We start from the raw sequence: 15,510 nt of genomic DNA on the forward strand, positions 1-15,510 counted from the left end.
AGGCTCACAGTCAGCCTTAGGGACCATACTTCCAAAACCTGACTTCACTTACTGCCTAAAACTCCAATGTGCAATTGGAAAGTGTGAAAAGTCCAGAGTCCATTAGACAATGACTGATCATCACCATTTTAAGTAGGATTGCCAGATTAATGAGTAAAAACATAGGATGTTGCAGCAACTTCTTACTACACATGAGTTTGGAGGCATGGTAAACAAAAGCAAACATGAACTATTGGGACCTCATCAATATAAAAATCTTCTGCACAGCAAAGGAAACAATCAACAAAACTAAAAGGCAACTGATGGAATGGGAGAAGATATTTGCAAATAACATTTTGGATAAAGTGTTAGTATCCACAATCTATGGAGAACTGATCAAACTCAACACCCAAGAAACAAATAATCCAGTGAAGAAATGGGCAGAAGACACGAATAGATAATTTTTCAAAGAAGACATCCAGATGGCTAAACAGACATATGAAAAGATGCTCAATATCATGCATTGTAAGGGAAATATAAATTAAAACCACAATGAGATACCACCTCACACCTGCCAGAATGGCTAAAATGAAGAACAAATGTTGGCAAGGATGTGGAGAAACCCTTTTGCACTGTTGGTGGGAATGCATCACTATGGAAAACAGTATGGAGGTTCCTCAAAAAATAAAAAATAGCACTCCCTGTGACCCATCAAGTACATTACTAGGTATTTATCCAAAGGATACAAAAATGCTGATTTGAAGGGACACATGCACCACAGTGTTTATAACAGCACTAACTATCAATAATAGTCAAATTTGGGAAAGAACCCAAATGTCCATTGACTGATGAATGGATAAAGAAATGTATATATTTATACAATGGAATATCATTTCTGATAGAAAAGAATAAAATCTTGCCACTTGCAGCCATGTGGATGGAATTAGAGTATGCTAAGTGAAATAAGTCAGTCAGAGAAAGACAAATATGTGATTTCACTCATATGGGACACAACAGATGAACATAGGGGAAGGAAAGCAAAAATAAGATAAGACACAGGGAGGCAAAACATAAGAGACTCTTAAAGACAGAGAACCAACTGAGGGTTTCTAGAGGGGATATAGGGAGGGAGGTGGGTTAAATAGGTTATGGGCATTAAGGAGGGCATTTCTTTGGATGATCACTGGGGGTCATATGTAAGAGATGAATCACTGGGTTCTACTACTGAAACTTATAGTAGGCTGTATGTTAACTAACTTGAATTTAAATGATTAAAAAATAATTAATTAAAAAATAGAATGCCCAGTTAAATTTGAACTTCAGATTTAAAAAAAGAACTTCTTTTTAAAGTACAAGTAAATCTCATAAAATATTTGGGACATTCTACTAAAAATTATTTGTTGCTTATCTGAAATTAAAATTTACCTGTACATCCTATATGTTGTCTGGCAAACTTAATTGTCAGAACAAGAGATGACTAAATAATTTTCCTCTTAGTTATAACTATAACTCTACTTCAGATAAAACTTTTTCTTTCTTAGCCTACACGAATAAATTATCCTCTGCCAAGTTAACCTTCTTTCAAGTTCACTCAAATGGTCAAAAAGAGAGATGCATTATGAAGAATCATAATTGATTATATATATATATATATATATAACCCATTATATAATGGGACTGCAAATTCTATAGATAGTTGTTTTCTATGGTATTCTACCTTTTAAGAGCTAATGTTAAAGGCTAGCTACAAAGCTGTAGTCCATCAACTAGAACAATTTATTAATGATGCCAAATGTAATTTTCTGTGAAAGTTCTCATCTTCTCCTAGACTAAGCTCTAACTCTAATACAAACTAGTTATATTGTAAATATGTAGTAATAGTAAAGCAGTGTTATTATAGTAAGAGGAGGAGGAGTAGTAATAGTAGTAATAGTAACATCTTTATTGATTACTTAGACTAGGACAGCCATTTTTATAATTATTTCAGAGAAATTGTGTCATTTAATTTTAATAAGATAAACTTTGTCACAGAAAAGTTAGCTGACTTTCCAACGTCTACCTAGTAAAGGGAAAAGCCAGGGCCAGTTGTTAAGGATTGGTGTTAGCCAGCAGGTAGTAGTTGGCTGAATTAGTAGTGAACTACCTCCCTTCTGGGACGATGACTCAAAGAATCAATTCTTCCATATTGAGACACAGTCTTGAAGTATGGCAATAGACTCAGTTTCAAATATTGCCTTTGGCACATCCCAATTGATACATTGGGTAGCCTGTTTAACTTCTTACCTTTAGTTTTCTTACCTATAGAGTTACAGTTTAAAATTGAGTTATTTTATGCAAAGAACCTGACATAACATAGACTCTCAATGAATTACAGTTGATATTGTTATTATGACTGTTCAGTTTTGTCCAAAATAGTTTGCAGAGATTTTTCTTGTCCTTACAGAAATGAGGTCCCAATGTTCACATGTAGATAAAATACAAAAAAAGCAACTCCCTACTCTTCCTCTACTTATTCTTCACTCTTTTATATGTGTTCTAGATAAATGATAGATGTAAAGAAATAGATATTACTGTGAAAAATAAGACAGGAGAGAAACCAAAAGGTAGGCACTCTTCAATGCTTATTACTTTAAAAACATCATGATCTGGTGGGAGTGTAAACTGGTGCAGCTGCTCAGGAAAACAGTATGGAGGTTCCCTAGAAAACTGTCAGTAGAACTCCCCTATGACCCAGCCATAGCACTGCTAGGGATTTACCCAAAGGATACAGAAGTGCTGATGCATAGGAGCACATGTATCCCAATGTTCATAGTGCACTTTCTACAATAGCCAAATCATGGAAAGAGCCTAAATGTCTATCACCTGATGAATGGATCAAGAAGATGTGGTGTATATATATATATATACACACACACACACACACAATGGAGTATTACATGGCAATGAGAAAGAATGAAATATGGCCATTTGTAGCAAAGTGGATGGACCTTGAGGGTGTCATGCTAAGCGAAATAAGTCAGGGAGAGAAGGACAGATACCATATGTTTGCACTCATAGGTCTAACAGGAGAAACCTAAAGGGGACCATAGGAAGGGAAGGGAGAAAGAGAGTTGGAGAGAGAGAGGGACACAAGTCATGAGAGACTATTGAGTACTGAGAGCAAACTGAGAGTTCAAGGGTGAGGGGGAGAAAGGGAAGGGGGTGATGGTCATGAAGGGGGGCACTTGTGGGGAGAAGCACTGGGTGTTATATGGAAACCAATTTGACAATAAACTATTATAAATATAAATAAAATAAAATAAAAATATCATGATCTTCATTAGTTTTGCTAATGACATGGCTATATCCATGTTTCCTAGTGACTTAGGTACTTGTTCCTATCAAATAAAACAAGAATGCCATTTTTAAATTTTTATTTCTTTTTAAGTTTACTTATTTATTTTGAGACACAGAGAAAGAATTGGAGTTCCTGTTGTGTCACTTCTAGGAAATTGAACAGAGTCAGTCTTAATTATCTTTCCCACAACAAGGTCAGCATTGATACAAGAGTAATTTAATAAATATTGGTTTAATTAATGATTAATATATGGCAGTGACTAGCACTTAGCAAACGCTGGAAATATTAACTTGTTTTCTATTTTTATTATAACAATGATCCTTACCTGAGCATGCAAGTTCATAGATTCCTCACTGGGAGGTGAGCTTGACTCTGTAGGCTGCCAATTAGATGGGCCCTGTATTCTAAAAACTGAATATCTAAAACTTCATTTCTAACTGAGTTAAGAAGTCCTTAGTCAACCAATTGGTTCTACTTTCAGATATTAAAAAGCAGCCGTCGCAAGTTGATATTGTTATTTTTTTTTCAGGGAGAAAGCTTCAGAGGAATATGGCAGATTATATTTTCCAAACACAAACAAGTTGTAGGTTCCTTTTATAGTGTGACATTGATAGACCTCCAAGGAGAAGCAGGGTTTATGCCCTTCCCCCATACTTCACACCTGGATGGACCATGGTAAATACCCAAGCAACAGTGCATACCCGAAGTGACATTACGTCTTCTTAGCCTGTCTCTGTCTCTCTTGGGACATGCACCTTCAAAGCATTAAGTTAACATGTAGAAAGTCCAGCTATCTTCAAACCCGCCCTCTGGAGAGAATATGTGAAGAGATGCGCAAGGTGCCCCAGCTGTGACAGCCTCTTATCTTCTCAGCTCAGGTACAGAAACATGTGAGTGAGAAGCCCTTTGTGTGGTACCAGCCCTAGACACTGTCTAATTACAACCTTACTAGAGATCCCCAAGTCAGAAGGTACATATGGGCTGTTCCTAGACTCCTAACAAAATTGCAAGTGATAATAAGTGATTATTACTGCTTTAAGCCAATAAGTTTTAGGGTGATTTGTTGTGCAGCTGTGGTAACAGGAGCAGGGCAATTGGGAAAAAAATGTCTGCAGCCCAGTTAGGTCCAAACTGTCAGACAGATGAGCCATGCCTTAGAACATTCCATCCCTTAATCAAACTGACCACACTGTAACGGGTAGGCAGGGACTCTGCCCAGTTTGTGAGGTTTCCATTGCTTCCTGGGGTTGTGGCAACTGACGAGGTCTAGTTCTGTCTTGAAAAACCCATGTCTCTGGAAGGATAAAATATACTTTCTTCTGAATAGCTTTTCCAGTAATTAAATTTTTATTTCCACATCCTTTTTAGTAAGTGTAAAAATACATTCCAAATCACTCTTTCCCTCAAAGTAGGAAAAGGAGGGGCTGGCGAAACAGAGTCTATATGTCTCCAAATAAATGTAATTACCAGCCCTGCCTTCACTGAGGTCACACACCTATATGTGGAGGGCATAGGATGGGGGAAGGAGATTTGCACATCTGGATTATATCAAATCATATTAGTTGCAGCTTGTAGACTGCAATTTCTTGCCAATTTCTTGTTATTAATCCCTTGGTACCATGAAAGAAAAAAAATGATTCTAAACTTTTCATAAACTGGAGTTTGGCAATAGCCATGGTGGACAGCAGGCAACCTAGACTTTCTCCATGTTAACAAAACTACCCCTCTTCTTACCATAAGGTGAAACAGAATGTGAGGTCTACACACGAGGGAAGAAGTAAATAGGATGGCTTTACTCCTGGTCATGAGTGATGTGAATGAAAACAAAATGTGAAAATCCTAATGGGACTGAGATCAAGAAGCTCCCCACAGTCCTTCCATGAAAAAGGCATTGAATGGTCCCAGAGCCGATTTGGAATTGCACCAGTGGAAATTGTTTCCTGAGGCCATGGTGTGGCAGGGCTGACACACCACGCTGATAAATGATTGTCAGGCCTGGAATTAAAAGAAATAATTGAGGAAAGTCAATTGGGGCCAATTCTTTTTCCATGTGTTTTACCCTGCCAGTGAGTAGAGTAAGAAAAAGAGAAAACATGCTTTCAAATACAGTGTGAGCTTTTGACATCAAGAGTTGGCATGAACTTTTACAAATCTAAGGACATAATTGAAGTGATAGGGGAAAAGAAGTAGGTCCTGTTTTCCACCTCTTGTCTTCAATGTATAAACACCTTTAGTTTACAGTTGATGCTTAAAAGCTTTCTAAAGGCCTTTTCCCCTATCTTATTTCTGGACTATATGATCACGTATTTTTGAATAGGTTTGTACCTGATACTCCAAATTTGGTCATTCAATGTTTTCCTTTATCCTTAATGTAGTCATGGTTAAGAAAATGGGTCATAGGCTTATATATAGATCCCACACTCTGACAACTTGAGAAAACCTATTAATTTCTCTGTGCCTCAATTTCCCCATGTTTAAAGCTGGTGTAATATGTGCCTACTGCAGATTCATTTTGTGAGGATAAAATAAAATGAAATTCATAAAGCCTGGTACTTAGTTCTTAATAACTTTTAGTTATTCTTATGTTCAACTACATTTGCCTGACCCACTCAACACCTACACATAATTTTCTAGACTGGCTTTTAAGTCTGTTTTCCTATTTCCTCCCTATGATGTAGTGAATTGACTACTGCTACCTATGGCATTTGCTATCACAAGTCATTGGTGACAACAAACCTCTACCTCCTCCTTTTTCATTAGTCTGAGATAATTTGTCTGCAGTTTGGAGACACATTTTGGGTTTTTTGTATTCAGTCTTACTAATGGTTTTTAAAAACCAATTCCTTAAAAAACCAACCAACGAAACACAAATCTCTAGATATGATTGAAGAAGTAATTAATTAGTCATAAGTTCCATGAGGACAAGGACCACTATTTTAGAATACCTATAGTACAACTACATCAGCTTCATTTTTCATATTTTTATTGTTGTTGTTATTGTCATCATGGTTAACTCCAGAATAAACTGGCCTTCTTACAGAAATGGAAGTTCTATCAGTCAGAGCTCCATCACATAAAACAGATGGCTCTCTCAAACGGGGTAATTTGAGGAGAAATTAATAAAAGCACTAATTTGAAAAATGTGGGTGGGGTTAGGAAGCATGACAGGTCTTGTGCTTTCACTCAGAGACACTAAGAGGAGCTGAGACCACCCATTGAGCTGAAGAGACCAGAGCAGAGCAGAGTTACTAAGGAGCCAGAAACAGGATAGCCACAGGAGGGGAGAGAGTTGGCAGGAGACTTGGTCATGGTAGAAGGATCCAGGCAACACGTGGAAAACCAGAAAGGAATCAACCAAGGAAATTAATATCCCACCTCACAGTCTCTCTACTTCTGGCCTTCTTTTGGTGCCTCCTTTTGGCAGAGCAAAGCTGGAAGCCCAAGGTTAAGGGAACCCAGGCTATTGTCTCTTAAGTTTAGGCTCCTGGAACACAGGGGAGGGAGGGAGAATTGTGGAGACTGGGTCTGAGAAGCAAATGGAAGACACCCAGCATTGGCTTAAGTATTGCCATCAGTTACTTGTATGCTGGTTCTTTATACTCTCTAAGTCCAACTTGTCCTACTTGACCTTTAGACACCCATCCTCAGTCTGTCCTCCAAGGACTATTGGGTGATGAAGAAGTCATCATTTTGGTTAGGCTAACAAATACTCAAGGAACAAGTAACAGCTCTTGCCCCCATGAACCTAGTTTGGGGAGAGACAGGCATGCCAACAAATAATTGTAATCCAGTATAATAGGGAGTAGGCAGGATAGAGTTGGCATTAAGCACTATAAAGAATAAAGAGAATGACTTCCTTTTGTGGTGAGAGGCAGAGAGGTCAAGAAAAGTTTTATAAATGAGGTGACAATTGAGTGGACCTTGAAGAACAATTAAGTGCCATGATTCTTCCAGCCAGAAACCTTATTTTAAGCCCTATTTCTAACTGTTATCTTAAAAGCTCCCTCTTTTTTTGTGGTAAGCATCTTCTAAGATAGCTTCCAAAAATTCTTACATTTCAATATTCATGTCCATGTATGATACCTTCCCTGTGAGGATAGGCTGACCTAATGAACAAAACATGGCAAAAGTTATGGGTGGTCACTTCTGAGGTTAGGTTCTGGCTTTCAGCTTGCCCTGACTTTCTCTTCCCCCCTCACTTCCTGTGAGGAAAGTCAACTACTTTATGGAGATGCCCATGTGGCAGGGAATTCATGTCTGCCAAGGTCAAGAACTGAATGAAGACCTGAGGCCTGACAAGAGCCACAGGAGTCAATATGGAAGCAAATACCCTTCTATTGTGTTTTGAGAGATGACAGTGGTTCTAAATAATAGTTTGGTTGTATTCTTGTGAGAAACTTAGAGCCTAATTACCCAGCTAGGCTGTGCCTGGACTCCTGACCCACAGGAACTATGAGATAACAAATGTGTGTTGTTTTAACCCATTAACTTTCTCAGTAATTTATTATATAGCAACAGGTAGCCAGTAGACTTTTAGATAATTGGGCATGATTCATTAAGCAGAGAATGAAAACACAAAGCAACACCATCCTGAACCTCTGGTATCCATCTCATTAGACCCAAGCACTCCACACTCTGTGTGCCTCAGGCTAAAACTTACTGGGCTCCATCTTGCCATAGCATGATAGTTATTGATCTTTTTATATGTATTTATATAGGTTTTATGATGAAGATTTATTTTAGAGCAGTTTACGGTTCACAGCAAAATTGGGAAGAAGGCACAGAGAGTTCCCATATGCCCCTGACTCCAGATTCACATAACCTTCCCTATTATCAACTCCCCCACCAGAGTGTTATATTTGTTATAACTGATGAACCTATATTGATACATCATAATAACCTAAAAGTCCATAATTTACATGACAGTTCATTCGTGGTGTTGTATATTTTATGGATTTGGACCAATGTATAATAACATGAATCCATCATTATAATATTACAGAGTATTTTCCTGGCTTATTCATTCCCTCCCTTGACCCCTGATACCTGATCTTTTTATTGTCTTCATAGTTTTACATATTCCATAATGTCATGTAGTTGGAATCATACAGCATGTAGCCTTTCCAGATGGGCTTCTTTCACTTAGCAATAAAACTAGACCTAAACCAGAGATGGAATCCTAAGCTAGACCAGACCTTGTCAGAGTGTCTATATTTATATAGCTTACATATAAATATAGTTATAAATTTTTCAAAGACAGAAGAATTTTAATGCAATGTCATGTAAGCCTATGGGTAATCCTACTGCTCATTAATGAACAAATATCTGAGTATGATAAGAAATTCTTTTGTTGAATTTCAGGTATAATCTACACTATTTTATTCAAAATAAGGTAACTAAATGTCTTCATTTGCAGAGGGAAATCCTAGATTTAGCTAAAAAGTCCCATGTCACAGGAAAATCCCTCAGTTTCAGGCAAGCTGTGTAGGCTGGTCACTTTATGACAGCAATCAACAGCATTGGTGTTACCTGGGAGCTTGTTAGTAATGCTGAATCCTGGCCCCACCTCAAACCTACTAAATCAGAAACTGTATTTTAAGAAGATCTGCAGGTGATTCATAGGCACATTAACGGTTGAGAGAACTGTTCCAGACACAAGAGTTGAGAATCTGCATACCTGAAATCTAAAATTCCTCAGGCAATTTAGAAAATGTTTTCAAATGTCTATATTTTTCATACTCTTCATTCCAACACTAGCCTTAGTCAATTTGTGGGCAGATCCTTTTATGGGTCCCAGCAGGACAGACTTAGTAAATTATAAGTATTCTTTGGAAGCACATAATGTCAATTGAGTATTAGCTGTTCTAGCTCCATCAACTTTCTGTGTATGTGTGTGTTTGCTTTCTAGTTAATTTCAATTAAAAAATATATGTTTTTAATAGTTTATTGTCAAATTGGTTTCCATATAACACCCAGTGCTCTTCCCCACAAGTGCCCTCCTCCAACACCACCACCTCTTTTCCCCGCTCCCCCTTCCCGTAAGAAATATTTTAATTCAGATATGCCTAGGTCTCTAGAGAGCGATAATTAAACTCACTAAAAGAATTGGCAAATCACCATATTAAAGAACTGACTAGTCAATGAAACTCTAGCATTTGTCATTTGTATTCTGATAATTTTGAGGTTTGAAACAAATCATTAAAATTATCTGGACAAAGGAAAGAAAATTTTCTAGTCTACTTCTTAACTCTTCATGTTAATGATTTCATTTTTGTGTTAATGATAATCTGACAATTATATTTAAAAATTCATAAAAACAAGTAGTCAGAATAATAAATTAGATATTTGTATATAATAAGAGCTGTCTGTAGGTCCTCCCAGCTCTAGATGTAATCTAATCCTACAGATTCCCTTTTTTTCCCTTTTGGAAGCCAGCATCTATCCTATAGAATATAGAAAATTTAGTTATTAATATTTTCATTTTGTCCTCTCTAAAATACTTTACTTTAGCATTGTAGGTTTTCCGTCTCTCCTCTCAGGTCTATGGAATACTCTTCCAAACCTCCGGAATCTGTTTAAGTTGGCAGAAAATACTAGAAGAATTCCAGCAAGTCTCCCTGTGGCCATTGTCCAGAAACACTGGCCCATTACATGAAACACTGGGTCATTACTGGCGCATTACCTGAAACTTTCATTGCTAAGTGAAACTACAGGGCTGGCTTCAGCTCAGGAATGAACGTGTGGCTTTGTAGAGTAATTATCTTTTTCTGGCCTTTGCTTCATCCATGTTCATCTTCCTTCCATTTTAACTAAGGTATTGTACAGTGTAACTTTATTAGAAAAACACTCATGTTTCTTTCCAAGGAAAATGGTATTGTCAACATACTATAAGATTTAAATCAAGACAGACCTGAGTCAGCCTTTAATCTTGGAGGGGAAAATCATAGGAGTTTTATGAACCTCAGTGCCCCCATTCATCAAATGAGTAACAATAAATATATTGCAGAGCTATCATAAGGGTTAAATGAGTAAGTATATGAAAAGCACAGAGTGCAATGCCTCAGCATATGTTAGTTTCCTCTTCCTAAATGTCACAATGGTGGATCTCCATGGTATTTGTAAAATGATAGTGTACTCGTAGTTCTGAAAAGAAAAGTAAAATGTCTATAATTATGTACATATGGATAGGCATATGTATTTAAACATGCTCATATGTTTTCCACAACTATAATTTATTTGCACAATCTTTTCCTAGACTGCTGCCCAAAATATTAAATGTCTTTGGGGAAAGAAAATAAAACAACACATGCTCTGACTTTTTTCAAGCCAATTTCTTATTTTTTAGACAGACTATATCAAAATGACATTGTTTTCATGGAATATATATAACAGTACGTGAAAGTTCACACCAGAGCCTTACTCAGTCCCAGGTACTTATCTATATTCTTTTCATGCATGTCATGTGATGAGTTTCCCTTTGACATCATTTAAGACAAAGATTTCACATTTTACAAAGATTTAAACATATAGTCTACCCTCCTTATACAGAGGACAGCATGACAAATGGATTTGGAGCCAGAATAACTGCCATTTATAAATACGAGATCCTGGGAAGGTAATTTTATCTTTCTCTGCTATTATTACAGCAATAAATATAAATTGCATTAACATTTATTGAGTGCTTACTATGTCCCAATCCACATAATTTATACTCTAGTTTAATATTTACAATGATGAGGTTGGTATTAGTATTAGACCTACACTGTAGATGACAAACTGAGGCTCGGAGGTGTTAGGTGACGTGACCCAGCTTTTGGCAGATAACAAGCCTTAGAACTGGTGTTCACAGTCTATGCTTCTATCTACTGCACTCTACTGGTCTCCACCAAGTGAGCACAATGGTTATATTTGCCTCTCAGGACTGTTATTAGAAGCTGATGAATTAATGCAGAAAGAGAATACTTTCTATAAAGTTATACTATACAATTTATGCAAATATTGGTTATTATTAGATTAATGAAAGGACTCTGGCCTCTGAAGCTAGAGTAAAAGCTACAGTAATATCAGGAAAAATTGAAATAGTTAAAAGCCCTGCAGGTGCACCTTGTCAGAATCTTAAAGAATTGGGTGTTTCAGACATGCTTATTCCCTAAGCCAAGGATAATTTTCAAATTTTTTTATTATAGGTTGATGCCATTTTCCTTATTGAGATAAAAATAGTGGATACAGTTTCTATTTTTCTTTCATTGCAAATAAAGATGGTTATATCAATGTCTTAAAGCTGCTTCAACAAATTATCACAAATTTAGTGGCTGAAAACAATAGAAAGCCTTCCTACAAAATTAAGCATACTCTTATCATTTCATCCAGTAATCTTACTCCTTGGTATTTACCCATATGAAATGCAAACACATCTCCACACAAAAACCTTCACACAGATGTTTATAACCACCTTTTTTTTATAATTATCAAAAATTGGAAACAACCAAAATGTTGAATGAATAAACTATGGTATATCCAGACAATGGAATATAATTCAGGACTAAAAAGTACTGGGCTATTAAGCTATTAAAGATACAGAGAAAACTTAAAACCACTATAGATACATAAAATAAGCCAAACTGAAAAGATTACATCCTTGTGATGATTAATTTTGTGTGTGGACTTGACTGAGCCCCCAAAGCATCCAAATATTTGGACAAACATTATTTGGAGTGTTTCTGTGAAGATGTTTTTGGATGAAGTTAACATTTAAATCAGTAAAGTGAGTAAAGGACATTGCCCTCCAAAGGGTGGGTGGGCCTCATTCAATCAGTCAAAGGCCTAGAACACAAAGGCTGATTCTCCCTTGACTAAGAATTCTTTCTGCCTGCCTGATGGCCTTTTAACTGAGACATTGCCTATTTCCCTGCTTTGGACTAAGATTGGAAACATCAGCTCTTCCTGGGTGTTGAGCTTGCCAGCCTTTGGACTGGATCTGAACCATTGGATCCCCTGGGTCTTCAGCTTGTTAACTCCATCTACAGCTGTTGGGATTTGCTAGCTCCATATTCATGTCAACCAATTCTTTACAACAAACGTCTCTCTCTCTCTCTCTCTCTCTTTCCTCTCTCTCTACCCCCTCTCTCCCTTCCTCTCCACACACACACACACACACACACACACACACACACACACACAAACTATACATACACTGTTTTTGTGGAGAACTCTGATGAATAACACAGTGTATGATTTTAACTAGATGAAATTCTGGAAAAGGCAAAACTCTGGAGAAAATAAAAGGATTGGTGGCTTCCAGGGGTTAGAGTGGATGGAGGATGAAAAGGAGAGCACGGAGGATTTTTACTCTCTATGACACTGCAAGGGTGGATACATATTATTAAATATTTGTCACAGCCCATAGACTGTTCAACATCAAGAATGAGTTCTAATGTAAACTAGAGACTTTGGGTGGTAATGATATGTCCATTTAGGCTCATGGATTGTAACAAATAATGTACCACTCTGGGGTAGGGTGTTGAAAAGGAGGTGGCTGTGCAAGCATGGAGGTGGGGGATGTGTGGGAACTCTGTACTTTCTGCATATTTCGCTATGAACCTAAAACTTCTCTGAAAAGTAAAGTCTTATTAAACAAATAAATAACACATGAGATTTATTCTGTCATAGTTCTGGGGACCAGGAGTCTGAAATCAAAATTATCAGCAAGGCTGCCCCATGTCTGATGGCTCTAGGGCAGAGTTAGTTCTTTGCCCCTTCCAATTTCTGTGGCTGTGGGCTGACCGGTGGCAGCATCCTTCTATTTTAATTCACTTCCACGGTCACATTGCTTCCTCTTACTGTTTTTTTCTGTATGTTTCTATAATCACCACCACCCAGATCATTTGCCATTGAATTTAGGCCTCCTCACCTGGATCAAGCAGGATGATCTCTTAAATTAAGCTTGTCATTGTTGAATTTATGTGTGCTAGTATATGTAAAATTTGGGGAACAGGACTGTTCCACCATGACATTTGGTGCCAGTAACTGATTTTAAGAAACAAAACTCATTCTATTAAAATCTTTTATTAGAAAATACATCCCATAGTTTACCCAGTTCATTCTAGGCCTTTTAGCCAGTGAAGTGTTTATAGTTTTGAGTTGGATACAATAAAATCTTTCAGGGATATGTCAGTGTTTCCATTACACTCCTTCTTTTTTCACCCCAAAGTAGCACAAGTTTATTAGTGTGTCCATAAAAATTAATATTCCACTGAACCTGGCACCAAGCCATAAAGTAAATGTTTACATATCCCTTCAAATATTAACTCAATGGTTTCCACAAAACGATAGGGCTGCCAGACATGAAAATTCTCAATTCATAGCGTTTCTCAGCTAATTCAGTTGGGCTATTCTTTCAGTGACTAAACTTAGCTTAAAAAACAGTACCTGAAATGGACAGGAAGTGAAAAGAAGAGTGAGAGAGAACTTTATTAATTATCCAGAAGCTTCTAACATGAGATCATCTCAAAAAGTAGAAACTATCAAACGACGTATGAATATCCAAGCATGTTACTTGCACCGGAACATATGTCCCTGGTCTCTCTCAACTGCATGTCAGCTGTCAGGAAATGGCCTGAGGGCCAGTCTACATAAGACTGCTGTGGGGGAGGTGCTTGGGACACAATCGCAGAGGAAGTGCTGACTGAGCTCTCAGCTTATTTGGTGACTCAACCTTGGGGAACCCAGGCCTCCACTGGTGTATAAGACTTAAGATCCATTGCAGGAAAGCAGACAAAATGATTTCCTGGATTACTGAGGGACCAATGAGGCAGGGGAAAGGAAAGTGTGGTGAGCTGAAGGCATAGAGAGAAACAGAAAAGAACCAAGAAATCTGAGTCTCTTCTCTCAGTCCCTATCTTGGTTCTACTTAGAGTGAAGCCTTGTTCTCAGTTCCGCCTCCTCGACTCTCTCCATAACTCTAAATACCTATTATAATTTTTTTTTAAGTATCAGAACTAGAAAGCTGATTTGATTTAGGACCTTCCTCTACCACTTACCAGCTGTTTGGTTTTGAGCAAGGTACTCCCTTATCTGAGTATTCCTTTCTTTACCCTTAGAGTAAATACCTAATAAAGAGTTCTCAATAAACACTTGATGATACTAAGTGCTACCCTTACATTGTTAGGATCAGAATCACATGAAATGACACATATAAAACTATTTGGTTGATAATAATGATAGCAATAGCAATGATGATAACTATTTATTATGTATGAGGCAAGGTTAAGAATTTGACATAAAATGTCTTACCTAATCTTTATAACACATCTAAGTCATTATTGTTTTTTGATCTTTTTCAGAAAAAGAGCAGAGGCTCTGAAATTTTTAGCATCTTTTTCAAGATGCTCATTATTCTCAAATTGACTTATAGATTCAGGAATCAAAATCTCGGATTACTTTTTTTTAGCAGATATTGACAAACTAATTGAAAATTGATATAAAAATGAATATTCAACACAATTTTGAAAAAGAAACAAATAAATAAACAAACAAAATAATTTAAGTGATATAGACTACCTGATTTCAAAACTTACTGTAAAGCTACAATAATTAAGACAGTGTGGCATTGACATAAAGGTAGACATACACATCAATAAAACAGAAAAAAAGAGTATAGAAATGGACTCACACACATATGGCCATTTGATTTTCTACAAAGACATCAGAGTAATTTATTGTGGAGGGACAGTCTTTTTTTCCAAATGAAGTAGCAATAACTTTCTCTACCTAGATAAAATGTGCTTTGATTCACACCTCACAGTATAAAATTAATAAATTTTAATTATAATATTAATTATAGATCTAAATATTAAAAATAAAACTATAAAATTTCTAGGAGAGAATCTTTATGACCTGGGAGTAAGCAAAATGTTTTTTAAATAGGATATAAGCACACTAATGCTCAAAAACATGTGTGTAAACCTAATTTCATCAAAGTTCAAAACTTTTATTCTTCAAAAGACACTATAAAACTAATGAAAATGCAAGGTACTATTAAAATGACATTTTTATAATACATTTATCTAACAAAGGATTTGTATTAAAAATGTAGAGAGAACTTTTTCAATTCTATAATAAGATAAGCATACAGTATAAGTATTTAAATGAGGTTCTAGAAAAACCAAAACTAATCTGTGGAGTTAGAGACCAGA

This window comes from Suricata suricatta, chromosome 11 (genome assembly GCF_006229205.1).
Source record: "Suricata suricatta isolate VVHF042 chromosome 11, meerkat_22Aug2017_6uvM2_HiC, whole genome shotgun sequence".
Taxonomy (NCBI): Eukaryota; Metazoa; Chordata; class Mammalia; order Carnivora; family Herpestidae; genus Suricata; species Suricata suricatta.